At 37.7% G+C, this 19,912-nt stretch overlaps 1 protein-coding gene across 2 annotated transcripts in view; it reads left to right on the top strand.

Moving 5' to 3' along the window:
- ARHGAP6 (Rho GTPase activating protein 6) overlaps positions 1-19,912 on the top strand; it is a gene marked incomplete at both ends in the record, with an annotated part of 524,441 nt that overhangs the window by 374,302 nt on the left and 130,227 nt on the right. The gene's annotated exons all lie outside the window — the stretch shown is intronic.

Raw genomic sequence — 19,912 nt, 5'->3', positions numbered from 1 at the left:
GCCTGTAAAGTCATAGAAACTAAATAGTATTTAAAGTTAATGAGGAAATAGAGTTGGCTCTAAAATCCAGAAATATCATCAGAATGTATAGCAGTTTATCCTTTTAGAACAAGAAGAAACAAAGTGTGTGTGTGTGTGTGTGTGTGTGTGTGTGTGTGTGTGTGTGTGTAGTCCACTTGGACATACCTACTACTAAACACAGAGACTAATAAATTGAGGGAAGATATTGAGTAACCTGCCAAAATAGGTTAAGGAGGTAATGAAATTTAGTTGAAGAGGTTTCCATCTATAAAACTTCCAGGCAAGTTCCTCTCATAACATCCTTGAGCTCCAGATCTAGTGTAAAAGATGTGGCTAAATCAAAGGGAGGAGACAGTGTGAATAGCCTGTGAGTCTTTAATGAATGTGGAATGATTTCTACTTAAAAGACTCTTATCTTCAGTCAAAGGTATGTCCTTTTTGTGTGACACTGCCCTGTAATTATTCTACAGCTGAAGCATAAAGCAAAATAGGCCCTCCTTAAACATGTGCATTGTTTTTTCACACAAGTTATAGGCTGACTTGGAAAACTATCAGAGGAAAGATCTTGAATTTTATACAGGAAGTGTATAGCACATGTAATAATGTTAACTATGAAAAGTATCCTGAAGTTTTCTACCTCGTACATCTGGCTTTTTTTAAATGTTGAGTTAATGAAAAGAATTTGTTGATGGTTCCATTTGCTGTAATTAAAGTGTTTTTCAAATAAGCCTGTGAGAACATTATTTTTGTCTTAATTGATAAGCAATTAAAATAAACATTGTGCTGCAAATTATGGTCTCCCAAAAAGAGCTTTGAGGTTCTGGAACTAAAATTTAAAAATTATAGATAAACACTACATCAGAAAGTAAAATAAATCATTTAAATAATCAGAATCTAATTTAATTATGGTTCAACAAAAGAAGTAACTAAATTTGAGGATAATATAAAGTATTAGAAATGGGGAATCTATACCTTTTAAACATGAAATGCAGAGAAACACAACAAAAAACATTAAATTATGAATAAAATTCACATACCTTTGAATATATCCTGAGTGTCTGTCTGAAACTCAAGGATGCTTGATCCTTTAGATTTCTTCCAACTGCCAGCCCAATATATATCATTCATGGCATCTAGAAAGACCAATCAGGTTTCTGAAGAAAAAATGTGTTGAGTATAACTAAAAATCCCCATATCATGAATTTTAAGAAGCTGTGATCAACCTTAAAGCTGTATGTTGTGATTAGCGCATACAGTCTTTAATTAGAGACAATAATAGGTGTGGAGGCAAAAAGTCTCATCAGACTGTTTTGAAGTCAGCAAATTAGTTGGCTGCACATGCTGATTTATTCAAATTTATTTTTAAGAAGCTGCTATGTGATTGTCTATTTCTCCATTCTAGCAAACATTGTTTTTTTCCAATGAAAACTCAAGGTAAGATGATTGAGTTTCTCTAGTATAATCACAATGTCCACTAGGGATCGCTAGCCTTTTCAGATTAGGTTATATTGATTTAAAATCCCATTTTGGTAAATATCCAAAGCTCTCCCCAGTGTGTTCGTAAGGGATCACAAGTGCTATCTCTGTTGCCATTGGAGGTATTCCCCCTTTAAAGTCCTTTTTTCTTGGTTCCCTACTCAAAAACATTCACCATACAGACAACCATGGCCTCATGGCTATTACAGAATCAAACTTACACTAATGAGCTGAAGAACAAGGCAAGGGGAACATAACATGCCAGAAAACATATTTAAAAGTATATTTTGAGCCAGGCATGGTGGCGCACACTTGTGATCCCTGAACTTGGGAGGCTGAGACAGGAGGATCGCACAGGTTTGAAGCCAGCCCCAGCAGCTACTTAGTGAGGCTCTCAGCAACTTAGTGAGACCCTGTTTCCAAATAAAATATAAAGTAGGTCTGGGAGTACATCCTGGAGGTAGAAAGCCCCTGGGTTCCACCCCCAGTACCACAAAAAAGCATATTTTGGTCCATGCATCACAGGGACTATTGCCCTGGCTCTCATATTCCACTGAGCAAATCTTTTCTCAGTATGGCATTCCATCCTAACCCACACCAATCTCGTTTTATCACATAGGCTAACCCCAATTTCTCTTTTTCTTTTTTATTATACTTTTATTGGTGCATTGTAATTATACATCATAATGAGATTCAAAGTGATATACATGCACACAGCACTTAGTGATATAAACATGCATGCACATACCACTTGGTGTGATTCCCTCTAGATCTACTCCCTCCCTACTTCCTCCCCATATGTGTTAGTGAGATTGATAACGAGACTTTCATATATAGACAGAACTGCTTTCTGTCATCAATTTTCCTTTGTTTTCCCTCACTCTCCATCCCCAATTTTTTTCCACTTGTTCTACTGGTCTCTCTAATAATTTATCTCAAGTCCTTTTCCTTTTCTAGTTTCTCTCTTGCTTTGACTCTTCTTTGTCTTTCTTTCCTTTCCTTCTTTCTTTCTTTCCTTTCTTCCTTCTTCCTTCCTTTCTTTCTTTCTTCTTTCTTTTTTTTTAAGGTACCAGGGATGGAACCCAGGGGCATTGTACCTCCTAGCTACACTCCCAGCCCTATTTTTCAGACTTTTTATTTTTTTGAAACAGGGTTTCACTGAGTTGTGAAGTGCCTTGCAAAGTAGCTGAGGCTGTCCAGGAACTGTGATCCTGTGGTCTCAGCATCGGAATTCTGGGATTGCAACCATGCACCACCACACCCAGCTTAGCTCTGACTCTTTTAACAATGCTTTTAGTTGCGTTGTCCCAATGTTTTGAGTAGCCTCCTCTTTCCCACCAAATCCATTTACTCTCTAAGAAGACCTCTTATCTAGCTACTAAATCCATGTGTTTTGCCTCTCTTCCTTAAAAAACATGGATTATTTTTCTTTATCTCTTCCTTTCTTTTGTGGAACTGAAGATTGAACCCAGGGATATTCTACTTCTGAGTTACACCTTCAGCCCTTTTTATTATTAAGTGTTTTGTTTGTTAATTAAAAATGGATTTGTAAGTAGTAACAAGAAGAAATTGGTGAATGTCTATCAATATGAACTCACAATAGGAAATACTAAATATATACCCAAATAAAACTGATGTTCTGGATGAATCTCTTTAATACTTAATAAATATTTATAAAGTTCACACATAAACAATATGGATTCTCCACATTGGCCAAATGAAACTCAAGAAAAGAAATATCCCTCAAAGGTAATGCGATAATTGTGAAGGTATACAGCTTAGATTTACATGGGTCCTGATTCTGGCTTTACCACGGGTTGAACACTGACAAATTACTTAGCTTGTCCGAGCCTTGCTTTTCTTAGGTGTAATATGGAGATAATAATACAGCCTGCCTTAGAGAATTAGTGTGTAAACTAAAGAGGAGTCATGTCTGGGGAAACTGAAAATTATTTTTTGCCCTCCTCAAGCCCATCCTCTGGAAAATAGTAAATGTTTGGATGCTAATAAGTAAGGTCCAAGAAGATATTTGGGGATGAATTATTAAGGGTAAATAATCATCATGAAGAAGGGAAGACTTTCAAATTGGGAAAGAGAAATTACAATGAAGGAAAAAGAAGGCTACAATGGGAAAATCTATGCATGGAAGTGGTTATGGAATATAGTTCTAAAAACCAAATCTGCCCAGAGTTTTTATTCATTTATGAATATATTTATTGGTGAATCATATATCAATGGCAAGAACAAATTCCTCTGGAGAAGATTGCAAACTATATTTTAGGAGCATTGGCAGGGATGTACAACATGGTAGGAAAGGAGGGAGAAAAAGAAAAGAAGATGTAGATCACTATATATATATATATATATATTGGTGGTACTGGGGTTCCTGGAAGCCCTTCTACCTCCGGGCTACACTCCCAGACCTATTTTTACATTTTTATTTGGAAACAGGGTCTCCTAAGCCAGCGCACGCGGCTGGCTCCGAACCTGCGCGATCCTCCTGTCTCTGCCTCCCAAGCGCGGGGATTACAAACGTGCGCCACCACGCCCGGCCACATTATATATTTTTTCAGTCTTTCCCATTTTGTCTAAATACATACATTGGATATACCTGAAAAAATTCAGAACATGTTTTCTTTTGTTGTTGTACCTACAAAATTGTGAATAATCACTGTGAGCAAAGTCATTGATAGTTTATGTTTGGTGTTATAGTTTGGCAAAATTTATTTAGTTACTTTTCTTATTTTTCAAGAAGGAGATGACAGATTTATTAGTGATAATTCCTTGTTGTGACATTAATTTTTGTGGCACACTAGATAGATAAATAAGTGACTGCTCATTTATCATGGACAGAATTTGAACAGACTTTAATGGCCAGTCCCATAAAAATGATGTATTTCTATTTATTTCCTTCACTACATATTCTGAATCATTGGGCATTCTGTTTGAAATCTCTTCCATCAATTTAGGTCCCAAATGTATAATTTAAAATTACCATATCCAACTAAAGATGGGCAAAGGATATGAATCAAAAGAAGAAATAAGCCGGGCTTGGTGGCACAGGCTTGTCATCCCCGCGCTTGGGAGGCGGAGACAGGAGGATCGCGCAGGTTCGAAGCCAGCCGTGCGCGCTGGCTTAGGAGACCCTGTTTCCAAATAAAATGTATAAAATAGGTCTGGGAGTGTAGCCTGGAGGTACAAGGTCTTCCAGAAACCCCAGTATCACCAAAAATAAAAAAGAAGAAATATAAACGGCCAAAAATACATAAAATTGCTGAATATCATCAGGTAAATATAAAGTACTGTGAAGTATCATCTCATCTCAGTTAGAATGGCTCTTTCCAAAAAGACAAAAATAGCAAAGCATGTGGAGAACATAAATCTCTTATCCATTGTTGGTGGAAATATAATTTCCCCATATCCATCCACTGTGAAAAGTAGTATAGAAGTTCCTCAGAAAATAAAGAGATCTACAGTATGATTCAGTTATACCATATCTAGATATATATCCTCAAAAATAAATTAGCATACCAAAAATGACCTTCCCATATCCATGTTTATTGCAGCACGTTTTACAAAAGCTAAGGTATGTACATAAATGGTATACATTTAAACTATACTTGGTGCCCACCCCCCCCCGCCCCTGTTTTCCCTTACCCCCTCCCACCAATGATTGTCCAGGGTAACCATGCCATATTCATAATTTTACACATATTTGATGTAGACCCTCATTAATCAAGTTCAGTCTTCCTCCTCCCCTACCCTATCTTTCCATTCAAGCTTTGCTGGTATTTCCCCTCCATTACCTGGAGTACCTCTGTATACTCTCGATATTGATCTTCTATTGGAAAAATAGTGGGCAAAATTTTTGTCCCATTCTGTCAGCTCTCTGTTGAGGTTCTTGATGGTTTACTGTATAGAAGCTCTTCAGTTTAATGCAACTCCACATACTGCTCTGTCTTTTAGTTTGTTGTGCCTTTGGGATCTAGTTGAGAAAGTTTTTACCTGTGCCTATGTGTTGCAGTGTTGGAACTACGCCTTCTTCAAGGAGCTTCAAGGTCTCTGGTCTGATTTACAAGTATTTAATTCATCTTGATTTGACTTTTGTGCAGGGTGAAAAAGTGCAGTTTATTTCCATTTTTCTACATGTGACTAGCCAGTTTTCCCAATACCATTTATTGAATATGCTATCATTTTCATTGTCCAGTGTAGTTTTTGTCCCTTCATCAAGAATCAATTGACTATAAGTGTGAAGATTTGTTTTTGAGTCTTCTATTCTTGCCCATTGGTCTTTGTGTCTGTTTTTGTGCTATTACCATGCTGTTATTATTATGGCTTTATAGTATAGTTTGAAGTCAGATATTGTGATGCCTCCTGCATGGTTCTTTTTACTGAGAACTATTTTGGCTATTCTGGTTTTATTGTTGTTTCGTATGAATTCAAGGACTGATTTTTCAATGTCTTTAAGTAATGGTCTTGGTAACTTAATGGGTACTGACTTGAATCTGTAGATCACTTTTTCAGTGTTATTTTTGTGGGGTTTTTGTGGTACTGGGGTTCCTGGAAGCCCTTCTACCTCCAGGCTACACTCCCAGACCTATTTTATACCTTTTATTTGGAAACAGGGTCTCTTAAGCCAGTGTGGCTGACGCAATCCTCCTGTCTCCACCTCCCAAGCGTGGGGACTACAAGCGTGTGCCACCATGCCTGGCCTTTTAGTGTTTTTTTATTTTTCTTTGTGGAACTATTTAACCTCTATCTATGTTCTTAGCTGCACAATTCTCAATTGTCAAACTATGGAACCAGCTCAGATGCCTATTAACCAATGAATGGGTTACAAAATATGAGATATGTACACAATGTAATTTTATTCAGCCATAAAGAAGAACAAAATTTTGTCATTTACAGGGAAATGGATGAAATTGGAGAACATTATGCTAAATGAGATTGGTCAGTCACAAGAAGTAAAAAATTGGATGCTCTCCCTAATATGTGGAAGAAAGAATGGAAAAGGGTCATAGGATGAACTCTAGATGAGGAAGGAAAATCCATAGATGAGCAAACAAAGGACCTAACTGGGGATAAGGGAAGGAAGAGAGAAATTTTCTAATGTACATGATGTACATTCAAAAACATATCAAAGTCACTCACTAAGCCAAACATGAGAAGGAGGGAGGGGGAAGGGAATGGAGTGGGAATTGGGTAAGGGCTAAATGGGTGATGTGCGCATGTATGCCTCCACCATCTTGTACTCCATTAAGATGTATGACTACAATGCACCAATAAAAAAATTGAAAAAAGATATGGAGTCAACCTTCTTATGCATTGATGATTGAATGGATAAATGAAATGTGGTATGTGTGCATAATGGAGTATTATTCAGCTGTAAACAAGAGTGGAATCTTAACACTTGCAAAAAGAAATGTCATATATAAAACTGGAAAACACTGTTAAATGAAATAAGCTAGACAAAGAATGAAAAATGCTGCACGTCCTCTCTCAAATGTGTAAGCTTCAAAAATCTATCTGAAGCCCAGTGTGGTGGTACACACCTGTTATCCCAGTACTTGGGAGATTGAGAGAGAAGAATCACAGGTTTAAGAGCAGTCTCAGCAACTTAGCCAGTAACCTAGTGAGACCCTATTTTCAAATAAAAAATAAAATTTTGCTAGGAGTGTAACTCAGAAGTAGAATGCACTAGGATTCAATCCTCACTACCAAAAAAAGTCTCTCAGTGTCCAATATGTCTACTAGAGGCTGGGAATGATAGAGTTGAGGAATGATCGGAATTTGAATAACAGGATAAGTTCTGGTGTTCAGCACAGTGGGATGACTAGAGTTCACATTAAACTATTGTGTATTTTATGAAAATCAAGGCCAGAATAGCTTAAAACGTGAAGAAATGAAAAGGTGGGAGAAATGCTAATTGCTTGGATTTGATCAGTTAATGCTGTATTCATGTGTTGAAATATCACACTGTACCCTAATAATATGTACAATTAATACAAAAATAAAATATGAAGATTGCTGAATGCTTTGGAAAAATTAATAGACTTGTAAGAAATTTCTATTTCTTATAAGAAATATTTTTATTTTTGTATAAATTGTATGAAAGAAAACAAAACTTTCTATTTTAACTATTTATTTTGCTATGTGCAGGATCTAACATTTCTAGAGTATTTATGCTCTTATTTCTCTGACTTTTTGAGGTTAAATATTTATTTATTTATTTATTTTTTGGTGGTACTAAGTGTGGAACCCAGGGTCTTTCTACCTCCTGGCTATACTCCCAGACCTATTTATACTTTATTTGGAAACAGGGCCTCACTAAGCTGCTGAGAGCCTCACTAAGTAGCTGAGGCTGGCTTTGAACCTGTGTGATCCTCCTGTCTCAGCCTCCCAAGTGCTGGGATTACAAGCATGCGCCACCACACCCAGCAAGGTTAAATATTTCTAAAAATCATTTCTTTGGGCATATTAAGGATTGAGCCCAAAGGTTTTCACTTTTGAGCTACCCACCCAGCCCCTTTAATTTTTTATTTATTTTTCCTTTTTAAAAATATATTTATTGGTGCATTGTAGTCTTACATCATAATTTAGTTCAAAATGAGAGTGACATATATACACAGTACTTGATAAGCTTCCCCCCAGCTCCCTCCCCACTCCCTTCCCTTCCCTATACATGATATTGAGATTGTCATTAGTAATTTTATATACATACATACATAATTTCAGTAGCCATGTTTTCTTCATTGATGCTCCCTCTCTCCACCATCACCACCATCTCCTAAACCCCCTTCTTTGCTCCACTGGGTTTTCTCCTCATTTATCTGAAGTTCCACTTGTATCCTGACTACTACCTAGCTTCTCCGTATGAGAGAAAACATATGACACTTCACTTTCTGTGAATGGCTAATCTCACTTAACATAATGTTCTTCAGGTCCATCCATTTTCTTGCAAATGACATAAGTTTGTTCTTCTGCATGGCTGAGTAGAATTCCATTGTGTGTGTATCCCATAATTTTGTAATCCACTCATCTGTTGATGGACACCACTTAGTTTGGTTCCATAATTTGGCTATTGTTGTATTGCCACAAACATGAACATGCATATATTACTATAATATTCTGATTTAAATTCTTTTGGAAAGATACCCAGGAGTGTTATGAATCATATGGTGGATCTATTCCCAGTTTTCTGAGAAATCTCCACAGTGGCTATATGGGGTTTCACTAAGTTGTTTAGGACCTCACTAAGTTGCTGGGGCTGGCCTCAAACTTGTGATCTTCGTTCCCCTGATGTAGCACTAATATATAAAATATAAAAAGTACTTAAAATACTTAACACTAAAAATAACCCAATCAAGAAATGGGTAATTGAACTAAATAAATACTTTACACAGCAAGAAATACAAATGGCCAGTAGATGCATGAAAAAATGTTCAACATCACTAGCAATCAGAAAAACGCAAATCAAAACTACACTGATATTCCACCTAACGCCAATCAGAATGACAATCATCAAGAAGTCAAACATAATAAATGCCATAGAGGATGAAGGAGAAATAGGAACTCTCCTACACTGTTGGTGAGATTGTAAATAAGTACAACCATTATGGAAATCAGTATAAAGATTCTTCAGAAAACTGGGAATGGATCCACTATGTGATCATTCTATACCACTCCTGGGTATCTTTACAAAGAGACTGAAATCAGAATATTCCAGAGATATGTGTTTATACATGTTTTAGTGGCACAATTCACAATGGCCAAATTATGTACCCAACCTAGGTGTCCATCAATAGATGAACATATTACAAAAGTATGGGATATATAAACAATGGAATTCTACTCAGCCATAAAGAAGAACAAGATTTATGTCATTTGCAGAAAAGTGGATGAACCTGGAGAACATTATGTGAATAAAATTAGTCAGTCACAGAAAGTTAAGGGTCATAAGGAGTTTTTTCTAATACATGTAAGCTAGGGAGTATTTGGATATCAGAAAAACTCCAGGAAACCAGGGAAGTGGTTTAGGGAAAGAGGAGTGGGAGAACTAAAGAAGGAAACAATTCTATTGCATATATATATATATATATATATATATATATATATATATATATATATATGAATACCAGTGCCAATCTCAATATCCTATATGGGGAAGGGGGAGTGGGTTGGGAGCCAAGGGAAGCCCATGCAGTTCTGTGTGCGTGTATGCCACTATCACTAAGAAGTACATGATGATGTGAGACTATATTGTACCAATAAAAGTATAAAACATAATCTTAAGCATAAAATATTTTTCTCTAAGGCAATATCTTGGGGACAAGTACAATGATATGTCCCTAGAATGTGTCATTATTTCCTTATGCACTTATTCCAAAAACATATGTGCTCAATACCTGTGAACCTCACACTGTTGGTATCACAATAGAGGATAAATAATATGTGGATTTCTTACTGTTCTAAAAGCTGTTCTCCAAAAATGATAAGTGAACAAATGCCCCTATGAATTATAATTGAGTTCTTCTGCCAATTTTTTGTAGTTGTTATTCTTTCTCTTGACTTGCAGTCCATCACGTTTTGCTTTTCCCAGGATGCTTATGCTAGCGACTTCTCCCCTTCTAATTTGCTGTTCCTAATTTATGGTGTGCCTAGAAACCATATGCCCAAGCTTGTTAGAAGTATGTATTCACTGGAAGTATGAGACTACTCTAAATGAACAGGGCTTGCTCACCAGGCACATCTGTCAGAAAAACGCAAGAATTTCAGTTTTGTGGTGTTGAATTTTGTCTGCGAGGAGGATGTGTTTTGTTTGGGGCATTCCTTCACCTAACTTACTTCCCATGTCTCAGCAGCATTTGATGTATGAGAAGTCTGGTATTATGAATGATACATCTTTCTCATTACCTGTAAGAGCTCAACTCTTTGATTCTATTAAAGTTGCCCTAGCATTGTCCAATATTCTGGAAAAGTTTGAGTGAATAGTCTTAAGAAGCTGGAGCCAAAATCAACGTTTAAATGTTTCTTCTTTATTCATTTATAAGAAAATGCCATTCTTTGGGATATCATTTTGCTGGTATGGAGTTGGAATTGTACTCTCTTTAAAACTTAGCTGCATCACCACTATTTGATTCTGAAGAACATTCAAACCTTGGTCACGTCACAACCCTTGGGAGTCAGATTTTGTCATATGCCTCTTTGAGAGATCTTTGGTACCTAGAAAAAAAACTCATATAAAGAAGGTATCATATGATTAATTGATGAACATGTACAAAGATTATCCATAATGTAATATTGTGGAATTATAGAAAAACATTCTTAGTTGAAGTGGATTGGTCACAAAGAAACAATGCAGTAATTTATATGGGGCATTTGAATAGCAAAGATGAACAGGAAAGAGCCCTGTTCTCTAAAATCCTTTCTTCCTCTCTTTCTATCCATTTAGAAAGATATTCACCAAAATATTAACTGCAGTTATCAAAAAGTCTCATTCCTTATCATCTCTACTTAGCCAAAATATTGATTTATTTCTTCTAAGTAATCTGTGAATGAAATAAATGCAAGGGAAATTTTAAAAGTTTGGAGTATAATATTTTTCATTCCTGTTCACCAAGACTGAGGAGTAACTAGGCATGGTGGGGCATACCTGTAATCCCAATTTGGTAGGCTGAGACAGGAAGGTCACAGGTTTGAGGAGAGATTCAACAATCTAGAGAGACCCATCCTGCTTTAAAACAACAAAAACAACAACAAAAAATAAAGTAAAAAGGTTTGAGGGTATATCTTTGAGATACAATGGTCTGGATTCAATCCTCAGTACCACAATTAATTAAGTAAAAAAAAAAAAAAACGAAAAGGACTAGGAATATAGTTTGAATGTAGAATGTCCCTGGGTTCAATACCCAGCACCAAAATGGGGAGGGGTAACACGTGATCATACTAAATCTTCTGTAGACCCTGGGTTTATTTAATGTTTTATTCTTAGGGAAAATAAAAGTTTTATATAAAACCCAGGACAAAGAAAACAGAACAATATTTTAAGTGAATAAGCCCTTCTAAATCATGAGTAGATAATATCTTAATAATATAAGCATTCACAGGAGGAATTCATGCAGCTTGTAATTTGCAAGGTCTGTAGGCATTTGCTAAATATCTGTTGCAGCAACTTTCAGTCGGGGGAAATGATATGCAGAGGGATAGTGTGTTGTTGGAGTTATAATTAACTGGCAACTGTTGGGAGTGAAAATGTTACATCTGACTTAACAGAGATGGCACAGTAGTATAACAAGCATTTTTTCCTCTTTATTGGACAAAACACACCAAAGTAAGTTGTGCTTCCTTCCTGGGGTTCAACAGACACATACAAAGATTAGAAGTTTCTAAATAAAAGCAATATGCCATGGATGACAGAACTGGATGTTTGGCAGAGGGTAGGTCAGAATTGTGGTGAGGCCTTTGCCCCACAATGCCTGCCCTCAACTAATGTCCTCAGATCTCTTTTGCACTGGCCATAATACCTGGAAACTGGGAAAGCCTCTGCAAGGGGATATTCAATATGCATTTTGACTCAAATATGATTTCTAATATTAAGAGTGATGATTTTAGTCATTGCTGGAGAAGGCATGAGAGAAATTCCAAGAAAACTAGTAAGTTATTCACCAGTGAATAGGTTGGAAATTATCATCATCATCATGTATGTGCTACATAGAGCTATATTCTATTGTCCTCAGGCAGAAATATCTTATATTGTTACACACAATATTAGTGTACCTTTTATCTTTCTCACAAGGGACTGATTACAAGGACAGTAAATGTAAAAGTCAGAAAACTATTTTCAAGTGATCTGAAAGCCCATAGTAAGACCTCAGTGCCAACATGTCACCAGTTTTGACTGCATTGTCATTCCTGGTCCCCACTGCAGCTATTATTTTATTATTATTAATTTTATTATTATTAGTTTGGCTAATGACTACTCCAACATGGACAGAGCCCTAAGTCTCTTTCCAGCTGGTGTCCTCTTCATCATTTTCTTAAACTACAAAATTGAATAGATGCAATAAATATGCCTCTATTTTAAAAATTACATTATGAATGATATGTCTGCTTGAAGTTGTGATGAAGCTCACATTTGTTATGTGAGCTTGATATATTTAAGTATTTATGATGTGTTTAAGTATTTATGAATCACCTTCTACATGCCAGTCATGTAGGTTCATCAGTGATTAAAACATGCACAAAGTCCTGATCACCATCTTGCAGAAAGCAAATATGTGAAATGATATGAAGATATCACAGATTGATGTTACAGGAAATTAACATGTTAGAAGGACTATGGAAAAGTAAAAAGTAAAGTTGACTAATAGGTATTGGAAGTGCTGAGCTGTGTCAGACATGGTGGCTCGTGCTTGTAATTTCAGTACTTGAGAGGATGAGATCAGAGGATCATAGGTTTGAGGTCAACCTCTGCAACTTAGCAAGACCCTCGGCAACCTAGTGAGATCCTGTTCCAAGATTTAAAAAAAACAGACAGGGGGTGTAGCTCAGAGAGAGAACACCCCTGAGTTCAACCCCCAGCACCAAAAAATCAAAAAAGGTGCCAGCCTGCATGCTTCAATGGGTGATCAATTTTAGACAAATATTCCAAGGGGAACAGAAGTTTGCTACATGATCGAGGGCCAGCAAAAAGGTTTTATAGGTGGCTTGGTGTGTTGGTAAATATCGGTGAACCCTGGTGTTGCTGTTGTGATGTGAGATGGAAGGAAGACATGGTAAGAAAAAAATGCAAGAGGTCAGTAACATCTTGTGTTGCTTCTGTGCTCTTAGCAAATAAATGTAGAATCTCTTGTCTAAAATAATCATGATCACTTATCATGAGCCAGAAGCTTTGGAAAAGGGTGGAATCATTTCTGGGCTTTGGGGATTGTGAAGGATTTGGATAGACACAGACTTCATCCCATCATGGGGCGAAGTCATTGGAAAGAACAGAAGTGGGAAGAAGCAGTGTGCTTACATGTACAGGAGAGCCTGCGAATAGGGACAGATGGCTGAAGAAAGGGAGACTATCTGAATGCTTGGGCAAGGAGCTGGAGTTGCATCCTACTGGCACTGGTAATGGACTAAGCATTTGCTCTCTCCCTCTTTATTGTCTTGAGTTTCCGCAAGAGAGTTCCCCAGGAAGCTGAGACTCCTGGCAAGAATGGGGAAGCCAAACCAAAGTGGTCAGATGATTGGGCCACCTTCACATAAGAGCAAGGTTCAGAATAGAGACAAGAACACTGGGCCGCAGCTTGAACCTGGGCACTCTTGGCCACTCTTGCTAGCAGATGAGTAAAATGACATATCTCAGAGCTCCAGACTAAACGATACTGTATAGGCTATAAGGCTCTATAATATTGGTTCTTCTTTAGCAAGTAATAAAACACTATTTAACAAATGTTCTATAAAAAAGATTTTACTCACTTCATTAGCATATTTGCATGCCATAAAATTTGCCTGATCAGAATGTGGCATCGAGCGATATTTAGTATATTTTTAGTGTCTTTATAAAGTTTACAGTCATCACCATAATCTAATTCCAGAACATTTCCATCACCTGAAAGAAATCCTATATCCATTAGTAATTACTCCCCATTTCCCCTCCCCTGGCCCTAAAGAACCACCAATCTACTTTGTCTCTATGGATTTGTCTGTTCTGAATATTTCACGTAAATAGAGTCATACCAAATGTGGTTGTAAAATGGATCTCTTTGCACTCTTGACATTTGGTGCTGCATAGGATTTTGTTGTGGAATACTGAGCAGCCCTGCACCCTCCATGCCATTGGCAATAACCCCCCCCCCCCAGATTGTGACAAACCCAAAGTGCCTCTAGACATGGCACATGCTCTCTGGGGAAAGTGAGAACAAAACGGCCCCAGTTGAGAACTACAGATTTACAGTTACCTAAAAATTCAGCTGGGTTTAGGGGTATATGAAATTGGGTGGCTACCTGGACCAGCATTGCTGCCACAGAGACCTTGTTTCAAGGTTCCTGAAACTCTAAACTTTTGATCCCAGGTTCCAGAATTCTGTGAGTCCTTTTATAAAATAGGAGATGAACAGGGAAAAGATGCACAATCATGATTGAAATGAAGTTGTAAGAAAATGCTTGGTAGGGAACATCATCCTTTAATAGCTTATTGAAAAATGAAATAAGACTGGGTTCAATAGCACACATCTCTAATCCCAGTACTTGGGAGGCTGAAATAGAAGGATTGCAGGTTCTAGGCCATCCTCATCAACTTAGTAAGGCTTTCAACAACTTAATGAAATCATTTTTCAAAATAAAAATAAAAATAGGGCTGGTGGTATAGGTCAGAAATAAAATACCCTTGAGCTTAATCCTCAGTATCACAAACATAGAAAAATAAAATGTAATAAAATTAATTGGCATATGCAAGCGATCATTACTTTCACTATAAAAGAGTGGAAGCATGGTATCAATAAATCAGAGGGTCTAGATTTAGGATTGGAATGTTGTATGTGGCAACTGCATGAGTGTATTGGTAGTTCACAAGAAGTTTTACTGAAGTCAACTTGAAAAGTATTCCACAGCCTATAAACATTCTGGAGAGGCAAAAGGAAGCATGAGATTTGATTTATACCATGGCTAATGAAAACAAGCGGGCAATCACACTTTGATCAGATCCTGCTAATCTAGCTTTGTCTCAGGGATGTAGGGAAGAGGGGAACACGGGGGCCAAAGAAATAGGGATTTTTCAGGAAATCAGGGCAGAAGCATTATCTTTCTGTTCAGAAAGGTGTGAGTGAAGGAGTTTCTCATCCTCCCTGTTCAACCCGTTTATAAACAAGTAGGCTAAAGGAAAAAATGTCTATGGGGCTTTCTAGTTCTGAGGATCCACCCCTGCTTAAAGTGGAAATCATGAAAATATTGAGGTAATAACTGGCATGTTTTATTTTCAGTGTGTGTGTATGTCTCTCTCTCTCTCTCTCTCTCTCTCTCTCTCTCTCTCTCTCTCTGTGTGTGTGTGTGTGTGTGTGTGTGTGTGTGTGTGTGTGTGTGTGTTTTGCTGGTATTGAACCCCCAGGGGATTTCTACCTCTGAGCCATATCTTCAGTCTTATTTTATTTTTATTTTGAAACAGGATCTTGCTAAATTCCTGACGCGTCACTGTGTTGTAAGGCTGATCCTCCTGTCTCAGCCTTCCAAGTACTGGGATTACAAGCATGTGCCACCATGCCTGGCTGCTTTTTGCTTTTTGCTTTTTTTTTTTTTTTTTTTTTGTGGGTCTGGGGATGGAACCCAGGGGCATTTGACCTTTGAGCTACAGCCCCTGCCCTATTGTTTATTCTTTTTTCTTTTTTTAAACCAGGTCTCACTGACTGGCAGAGGGCCTCAGTGAGTAGCTGAGGCTGTCCTCGAACCACGATCCTCCGGTCTCAGCCTCCCGAATGCTGGGATTACAAGCATGTACCACTACTAGGCCCAGCTTTGCTTTTGATTTTTAAGCAAATATTTCCTCCAACTGCACTAGTCTGTGTAACCTTTACCCTTTAGGATTCAGTATGATACCAGTACTGTCAGAATGAGGCCTTGATGGAAACTCAGGCTGTGTTTACAACTAAGTTGCCATTACACAGTGGCTTCTTTGTAAATACAAACTAAGTTTTCTTTTTATTTCCCGCAAACTGTAGAAATTCCAGAATATTGTTTTTTGCTGTTGTTTATATCAGAGATATTAATGAGTTCCTTAAACTCAGCCTTACTTAAGTTTAATTACAAAGACATGTTCCAGTGACGTTTTGAAGATTTTTTTGTTGTGGTGGTGGTACTGGGGATTGCACCTGGTGGTGTTTTACCTCTAAGGTGCATGCTTGACCCTGGTTTACTATTATTTTTATTCTGAAACACAGTATAGCCAAGATATTGTATGCTGCTTGCCTCAAACATGCAATCTTCCTCTGTTTCCCAAGTTCTCTCCTCTTCTTTCTTTTCTTCCTTCCTTCCTTCCTCCTTCCCTTCCTTTCTTATAGTGCTGGGGAATTGAACCCAAGGCTTCATGCATGCTAGGCAAGTACCCTACCACTGAACTATACCTCTTAGAAATTTATATGAGACTCAGAAAAACCAGTAATGCTCAAGTGGGGCTCATTGCATCCTTCAGTGGACACTTTATACTGTTTGGAAGTATTTTTCACTGTTAAAATTGTGGGATGATGCTATTAGTATTTAATGATTACAGATTAGAGATGCTACTGGACAGACAATAATGCACAGGGCACTCCCCAAATAATGATCCAGCCTTGAAAGTCAGTAATATTGAGGTTGAGAAACCTCAACTAAATCCCGTGTGCCTCAGTTTCTCTACTAAGATATGGAAGATGTCAATACCCACAGCTCCCTAATGCACCATATGGAAAATAAGGATACATAAGATTTTAGGGAGATACAACTATGTATCTGACACTTCAGTGCTTCACAAGTGTGCTGGCTTTTGCCAGTGAGAGTTACCTAAACATGAGCTCTGTGCTACCCTTCTTAGAGAGTGAGTGTGTGAAGTAGAGATTACACAGATCACCCACTGCTAGTGAAATTCACTTATAAAAGTGATATGGTTGTGGATTTTTGTTTTATGATGCATTTCACTTCTTTTTCTCTTAGCCTGCTTATGGTGTTATATAGAGGATCACATGAATCCTAACATGTGATCCGTGGGCCAGTAGTGGAGACCTGTTAGAAACATCCATCATGAGACTGGCCTCCATCTACTGAATCCAAAGCTCTAGAGTTGGGGCCCAGAAACCTGTGTTTTCCCAAGCTTCCCCATGATTCTGGTGAATGTTTAAACTTAAGAGCCACTGGGACTAACATACCTGTGAATTTTTTAGAAATCATGTGACTAGCCAAGAGAGCTTATTAAAAGGCCAATTATTGCTAGGCACACCTGAGGAAAAGACCAAGATTTTGGACTTATACATGTGACAGCTTTGGTGAAAACTACCAGAGCTAAATTTCCCCTTTTTTTCTACCTTCTTTTCAATTGGGGAAGGGCTAAATGAGTGATATGTGCATGTATGCCTCTACCGTATTGTACCCCATTAAGAAGTATGACTAAAATACACCAATAAAAAATTTAAAAATATAAAGGTGCAAAAAAAATATTGGGAAGACAAGCCAGGCATGGTGACACACACCTGTATTCCCAAATATTTGGACAGCCAAGGTAGGAGGATCACTTGAGCTCAGGAGATTGAGTCCAACATTGAAAAACATAGTGAAATTTTAAGTGGAGGAGCATCCATATATAATTTACATAAAACATAAGAAATCATAACAAGGTATAATATCATCTACCAATACAGGTCAGGAAGATTTTACTGGAGGTCGCTCTCTCTCGCTCTCGCTCTCTCTGCCCTCTCCTCTCTCCTCTTTCCCTTTCTCTGACCCTCTCTTTCTCCTTCTCTCTCTGATACTGGGGATTAGAACCAGGGTTCATTCTACCTCCAACATACACTCCCTAATCCTATTTTTATTATTTTGTAACAGGTCTGGCTAAGTTGCCAACGTCCTTGATAATTTGCCGAGGCTAGCCTCCAACCTGTGATCCTCTTGTCTTCTCCCAAGTACTGGGATTACAGATGTGTGCCGCAATGTCTGGCTAGTATTGTGTCTCTTTGTAAAATGTTTCTTGAGGGGTTACCTCCAAATTCCTTTATGATATAAATTTAGAAGCAGTGGTTTTCAATGTGGTCTACATTTTGGAAATATTTGTTGAGATTTAAAGCATATTTATATCTTGGTCTTATTCCTCCTAATTTCTAACTTGATTGGTCTGAACAAAGACCCAGCTCTTATGTCTTTAGCAACTGGAGGAATTTTTTTTTTAAGTATTGATAGAAGACAAGCATGGTGGTGTATACTTGTAATCCCAGTATTCGGGAGGCTGAGACCAGAGGATCATGGGTCGCGGACAGCCTCAGCTACTTAGTGAGGCCCTCCGCAACTAAGTAAGACCTTGTTTTAAAATAAAGAATAGCCGGGCATGGTGGCTTGTAATCCCAGCGCTTGGGAGGCGGAGACAGGAGGATCGCTCAGGTTCGAAGCCAGCTATGCTGGCTTAAGAGACCCTGTTTCCAAATAAAAATATAAAAAAATGGGTGTCTGAGAGTGTAGCCTGGAGGTAGGTTACCAAGAACCCCAGTACCACCAAAAAAATTAATAATAAAGAATAAAAAATAGAGCAGGGGGTGTAGCTCAGAGGTCGAATGCTCCTGAGTTCCATCTCCAGACCTGCAAAAAAAAAAAGTATTGATAGACAAATGCCATCTCCAGAAATTGTTTCATTGAATATAATGTGCAGTCAGGATTGAGATCCATGGGACACAATTTATTCACCTTTTTTTGGGGGGTGGGCACGTATTGTGAATGGAAGCTAGGGCATTCTACCTCTGAGCTACACTCCCAGCCCTATTTTTTATTCTTTATTATGAAACAGGGTTTCACTGAGTTGCAAAGGGCCTCACTAAGTAGTAGCTGAGTATGACTATGAACCACGATCCTCCTGTCTCAGCCTTCCAAATACTGGGATTACAAGTGTGCGCCACCACACCTGGCTATTCCACCTTTTGAATCATTATGTTTGAGTATTTAGGCCTTTATATGAAAAGTTAGAGTTTTGTCAACTTTGCCCAAATCAATGTTTTTTCCCGTAGAAAAAGTATCATTCAGTGGCTTGGTTGGAATTAAAAATGCTCATCACAGTGACATTTGTGATTATTAAAGTATTTTCACATCCACAGAGTTTTAGTACAATGGCATATTTACAGTGAGTGCTCAGAAAACATTTGTTGATGATAGACAGAGAAATGTTTTCATGATTTCTTGGTTTATTCACAAGTATTTTGTTTCAAACTGGATTTCTCGCAGAGTCCACATGGGGCTGCTAACATGTTGATTCAATGAATTGGTGCATTTCATGAACCACCCATCTCAGTGGGTTACTTTGGGTGTAGCTGTTTTGATTTTTTTCCTTCCTCTGAGTATATGGTTTTGTTCATTTAATCAAACAAATCCAGTTGTTTAGCTATTTTGTAGACACATTCTTTGTGTGGCCAAGAATCCTGTTTGCGGTGGCCACACCACAACTAGATTTGAATGTGGAGCAACCCTGCAAACAAGTGCTAATTTGAATCAATTGTTAAGATTGCCAGCAACAAACCAATGTGACCTCCATCCCTGGGTTTGGTTAGCAAACCCGAAGGCAGGGCATTGTGTTTATTCCATTATCATTTCTTTCATCCATGAAAAGCCCCAATCTTCACAAATAAGAAAATAATAATGATCTCAAACATAAAGCATTTTTGTTCATCTTAATTTTCTATATTGCCTTTTTTCTTATATAAATGTAATA

The sequence above is a fragment of the Muscardinus avellanarius genome, assembly GCF_963383645.1.
Source record: "Muscardinus avellanarius genome assembly, chromosome: X".
Lineage (NCBI taxonomy): Eukaryota > Metazoa > Chordata > Mammalia > Rodentia > Gliridae > Muscardinus > Muscardinus avellanarius.
This window is presented reverse-complemented; position numbering and strand designations above follow the sequence as displayed.